The 5,468-nt window shown below is 39.7% G+C and overlaps 1 pseudogene; it reads left to right on the top strand.

Annotated features, from left to right (window-relative positions):
- The first annotated feature begins 3,122 nt into the window (after positions 1–3,122).
- On the top strand, positions 3,123–3,212 carry LOC145049056 (small nucleolar RNA R71; annotated as a pseudogene).
- Positions 3,213–5,468: the final 2,256 nt, after the last annotated feature.

The raw sequence follows: 5,468 nt of genomic DNA, 5'->3' as shown, positions 1-5,468 counted from the left end.
GTTCTTGAATGGCAAACAAATTCCTCCACTCATGAAAAGTGAAAGAAAATTGATCTCCTTCGTATGTTTTCGACCAATAGCATCCCAACTCAGCAACCATTCCCACACCACCAAGCCATCCCCAATCGATAATTGGGGCTATCGCAAATTCCCTATTGTACAGCCATCCCAGCTGATTCTCGTAAGTAGTTAACAATGGTCGGGGAATGTTTTGAGGAAACTGATATAAGGGATGTATACTTGCTACATCAATCGGGTTTTCCTCCTGTGGGATAGCTCTTCGTGGTCCCATTTCTGCATACACAATCAAACCAAAGCAGCAAAGATCCAAAACATTAAAACAATTTAAGCTGTCTGCCAGAAGTCACGACGTGGCCAGGCTACGCCACGTCGTGGACCGCAGTCGGACCCTGGTTATGGATCGGTCATTTTGTACGCAATTTCTACCAAAATTAGTGCTTGGGGTTTGTTCCTATGGATATTTAAGGGACATACAACCTAGAATTAACAACAAGTTTCAACCAATTTCGTGAATCAAATAAACCCTAACCATAAAAATTTAAAATTGTAAGAACTAACTACAATTAATGAGTAGAACACATACCAAGTAGAGTTAATTGACAAGACGTTGCAAGGAAATTGGAAGTAGATTAAGAAATTGGCTGTAGGGTATTTGGTTCCCGTTCGTGCGACAGTATCAAATGGGGAATGGGGATGTTGGTCAAAGGGTTTTAAGGAAATGGTCCCCCCATGACTTTTTAAAGGCCACGCCGTGGCTGGCTATGCCCACGTCGTGGACTTTAAAACTATCATCTGGTCCCGTGTTTTCATTTTTTACCACGACGTGGCTGTATCAGCCCACGTCGTGGAAACTGCCTGATTGCAAAATTTTATAAAATCTCACATTTTAACTAATTACTTTGCATCTTATTTATTAATTAAAGTTCCCACAGCTAATTCTTTGCTAAGTATCAGTTATTAGATGATGAGTTAATATCTTTCCTAATTAAAAACTAGAAAAATATTAAAAGAAAAGAAAATGCAAACCAAGCTCAGGTTGCCTCCCGAGAAGCGCTTCTTTTTCTTGGAGTCTTGAGCTGGACTCCGTGCCTTCTACATTGAATCTTCTGAAGAGTCCACCACCAAGATCTTTTGTTCCTTGAATCGCCTCTTGTAAGCTTGAACTCGCCTTTTATATGCCTTCTTTGAATTCTCCTTTTTAACTTTGCCTTCTTCTTCAACCTTGCGTTTTGTGCCCTTGGTTTGTTCCTTGCACTCCATGGCATCCTCCTCCTCTTTCACTACCGAATTTGTCACTCTTGAAGTGACCTCCTCTTCATCACTTGTCATTTCCTCATCCTCTTTGCTCACCCAAGAAGACGGACTCTTGTAAGCTATGACTTTAATCAAATATGGAACAGATGCCCTTGATTTTGTTCTTTTGACTTGATGAACTGCCTTAATCTCTTCTTCCATAAGCTTTTCCAGTTCTTCTAGTTCATTGTTTTCATTAATTGTGAACACCTCTTCTTGAACATGATCCTCTTGGAAGTCATCTTGTATTCCAAAAACTTCTTGTTCATCTCCAACCCTCAAAGTGAGCTTAGACTCGCGAATATCAACAAGAGCTCCAACAGTGTTAAGCAATGGACGACCAAGGATTATTGGAACATCAGGATCTTTCTTCATATCCAAAACTACAAAGTCTATTGGAAAAACAAATTTTCCAATCTTCACCAAAATATCCTCCACGATGTCCCGGGGTTGTGTCACCGAACGATTCGCCATGTGAATCTTCATTTTTGTACCCTTCATCTTCTGGATCTCCAATTTTTTATAAAATGAAGAAGGCATCAAATTAATGCTAGCCCCGGAATAGGCTAAAGCATTAACCTTCATTTTATTTCCAAATTTACACGGAAGAGTGAGGCGTCCAGGATCCCCCATCTTTTCTAGTGTCTCTCCCAACACGGCTTTTGAGGTTTGTTCACTTAGAACCACCTTTGACTGCTTCTTTAATTGCCTTCAAGTGTCTATCAAATCTTGCAGTAATTTCTGATTCTCGGGAGTTCTGGATAAGGACTCGACAAAGGGAGTATTAATCGGGATCCCCTTCACATGCTTTACAAACTCTAAATGCTCCTTCTCCAGTAGACTAAGTGCAGCTCGGGATGGAAATGGAAAAGGTGGCTGATAAGCTTGAACGAGTTCAAAGAATTTTTGATCAGACATGCGCCACGTCATGGCCAGAGGAGTGCCACGTCGTGGCGAGGCTGGTTCAACAACTTTTTCACTTTCGAACTTTGACTTCTTGGGTTTTGGATTGGGCTGCTGTGGTTCTTCTTCCAATGCCTCCAGGAACTCAAGGATTGCATCTTCTTCAGTATCGATGGCCATTACGTGAGATTGGGTCTTTACTTCGGGATTCTTCGGGGACAATTTTTCATGAACCAGAGTGGCTAGTTGACCAAATTGTACTTCAAGGTTATGGATGGAGGCTTGCTGATTCTTTATCAGATTTTGTTGTTCCATAATAGCAGAATTAGTGGCATCGTGTCTCTTTTCCGAAGCTTCCATAAATTTCATCAAAATGGTCTCTAGGTCGGGTTTCTTCTCAGCTGGTGGCTGCTCCTTCTGATAAAAAGCCTCGACCTGTCTGCGTATACTTCTCTTATTTTTGCTTCTTATACTCTTCATATGGCAGCCACTCCTTCTTCGGTTTCCTCAAGTCCTCATCAAACTTATCCCCACTAGAGTAGCACACTTGAGCTTTTCTGTTCCCAAACTCATCCACATTGCAGTCCTTGGTCAAGTGTGGACCACTACATCTCTCGCAACCCACTCTTATGGCATGTATCGACTGGTCCATTTGAGTTATTCTTCGATCCATATTATTCAGCATGGCCATGACAGCTGCTATTTCTTCAGTTTCAGCTCCTCCACCGCCTTTGATTCCATCTTGCCTAGGGTTGTGGTATTCGCGAGAGTGCTTCGCGAATTCTTCAATTAGCTCCTTGACCTCCCTTGTATTTTTCTTTGTCAAAGGTCCTTGAGAATCAAGGAGTTGTCTTGTCATAACGTTGACCCCATCATAAAAGATTGACATCTCTTGTTGCACATTTAGGTCATGCTGAGGGTAATTTCTGAGCAAGCCCTTGTACCGCTCCCATGCTTCGTATAATGACTCCCCCGGCCATTGCCTTCTTGAGTTTGGCTATCTTGGATGGCGGGCAAAACTGGTCCAGGAATTGCTCATACATTTGAGCCCAAGTGGTAATTGTACCCGGTGGGAGTGCTTTTAACCACTCCTTAGCAGCTCCTTTGAAAGTGATGGGAAACATTCTAAGCAAGACTGTGTTTCTGTTGACATTTGGGACATTAAAGTAATCCACAATGTCGTTGAGTTCATCTAGATGCTTAAAAGCATCCTCATGATCTTTCCCGAAGAATGGGATGTCCTTCAGTGCAGTCAATATGTGTCCCTTCAGCTCGAATGTGGCAGTGGCAGGTATTGCGGGTTGGACTAAACCGGGACCCACATCTTCTCGGATCCGCTTCTTGTAAGCTCCCATGGACATCTCTTCAATTGCTGTCATCTCGTTCCTTGGCTCGTTCTCGGGTTCGCTTGTGTGTTCTTCAAATTCCGGCTCGGTATTGCTTTCGGACTCGGTTTGGGCGAGCGTATGATCCAAATGCTCAAGATTGCTCTTATGCCTCGAGGATGAACTTGACTCTCCGGTCTTCTTTCCCGACTTCCTAGAAAAAGCTGACTTCAATTCTTGTAAGGGCGTCTTTTTCTTGTGAATTGCGGACTCGGGATCTTCAAGTGGTGGCATCAAGGGTGTGTTTGAGCTTCTGGTCATGAACTCCTGCAACTTGCTAAACTAAAAACGTAAAACTGAACTAAAATAAGAAAAACTAACTAACAACTAAAAATTTCTTTATTTTTTTTAATAGTCCACGTCGTGGCAGATATATGGCCACGTCATGGACTTTATGACTGACAGAAAAAATTTTATTTTGCTGAAAAATTAACTTTTTGTGGTTTTTTGCTCCACAAGAAGGATCGATTAATTTAATGCAAATAAATAAGCTAAAAACTAAGAAAAACTAAGCCGTTCCCCGGCAACGGCGCCAAAAACTTGATGTGCACAAAAGTACTCACTAATTTTAATATTTATAACCTAACAAACTTAACTATCTATGCACTTATAGGCAGTGTACCTAGTCAGATTACAGTATAGTTTGGGTAAGTCGAGTGTCGATCACAGGGAACGGTGTTTCTAATTAATTTACTTATATTAAATTAACCTAATTATTAACAAGTTTAAAAGGGGTTTTATCTGATTTTACAAGATCAGATGAACTTAAATCAAATTCAATAAGTAAAAACACACTCTTGTTTAGTTTGAATCCACTTCTTCCTTATGGCTAGCTAATGATTACGGATTATTTAAGTTGGTTTTTAGTTATATTAGTAATTTAGTTCTAACTTACCAATAATTAACTAATTCATGTCAAACCATGTATGTTCACACATAACTAATTATGAATGTAATTATGCTATGTAAGATTTGTAATATAAACGCAATTATGGTCACAATACACGTTCTCTAGCACAGCTAAGCTTATTTACTCTAATTACTAACTAAGATTGGTCAATCCTAGCTCTAACAATTCAATGTTCACTAAATCATTAGGTAAACAAGTTCATGCAGTTAATGATCACTAAGCTACACAGAACATGCAATCAAGCAATTAGAGAAACAAACAATAGCATGCTAGGTAATACAAATCAAACACAAACAATTTTTACCGACTAAACTTAATCCATAAACATTGAACTATTCAAAAGTTTGAAACTTCATCTAGCTAAACAAGAGTAGCTAGATTCAGCTGCTCATCCTAGCAACTAATAAACCAACACAACTTAAAGTAATAAAAGACATGTTCTAATTAACTAAAATATAAACCTTTATTCTTTTTGGTGTTGAAAACCTTCTTACAGAACCCTTCTTTTGCTCTGAATCGTCTCCTGGAACTCTTTCCTTCAGCGAAAAGCTTTCTTTTCGTAATAATCAGGAGAACTTAAATAAGCTCCAAAAAGTCGCGCCACGTCGTGGCTATCCAGGCCACGACGTGGGCCTCAAGCTATCCGTACCGTACAAGGAAATCCTCCGCATCGCGATGTCTATCTTCTAGAATCCTCATGCCACGTCGTGGTCGACTTTGCCACGTCGTGATTTCAGTATTTATCGTTGATTTATTCTTTTCATGTCTTTCAAGTCTCCCATGTTCCTCATATTGTCACTTTTGATCCCTCTCTTCAAAAATCCTTTTAATTGACTGAAAATAACAATTTAAAGTCATAAGTATCATTATTCTAAACATATTATCAACTTATCAATAAAAATGTACTTAAATATTGCCTAAAAATAGGTATAAATATGGCAATATCATTATTCCAA

This window comes from Lactuca serriola, chromosome 4 (assembly GCF_051521515.1).
Source record: "Lactuca serriola cultivar US96UC23 chromosome 4, Lser_US96UC23_V15, whole genome shotgun sequence".
Classification (NCBI taxonomy): Eukaryota; Viridiplantae; Streptophyta; class Magnoliopsida; order Asterales; family Asteraceae; genus Lactuca; species Lactuca serriola.
This window is presented reverse-complemented; position numbering and strand designations above follow the sequence as displayed.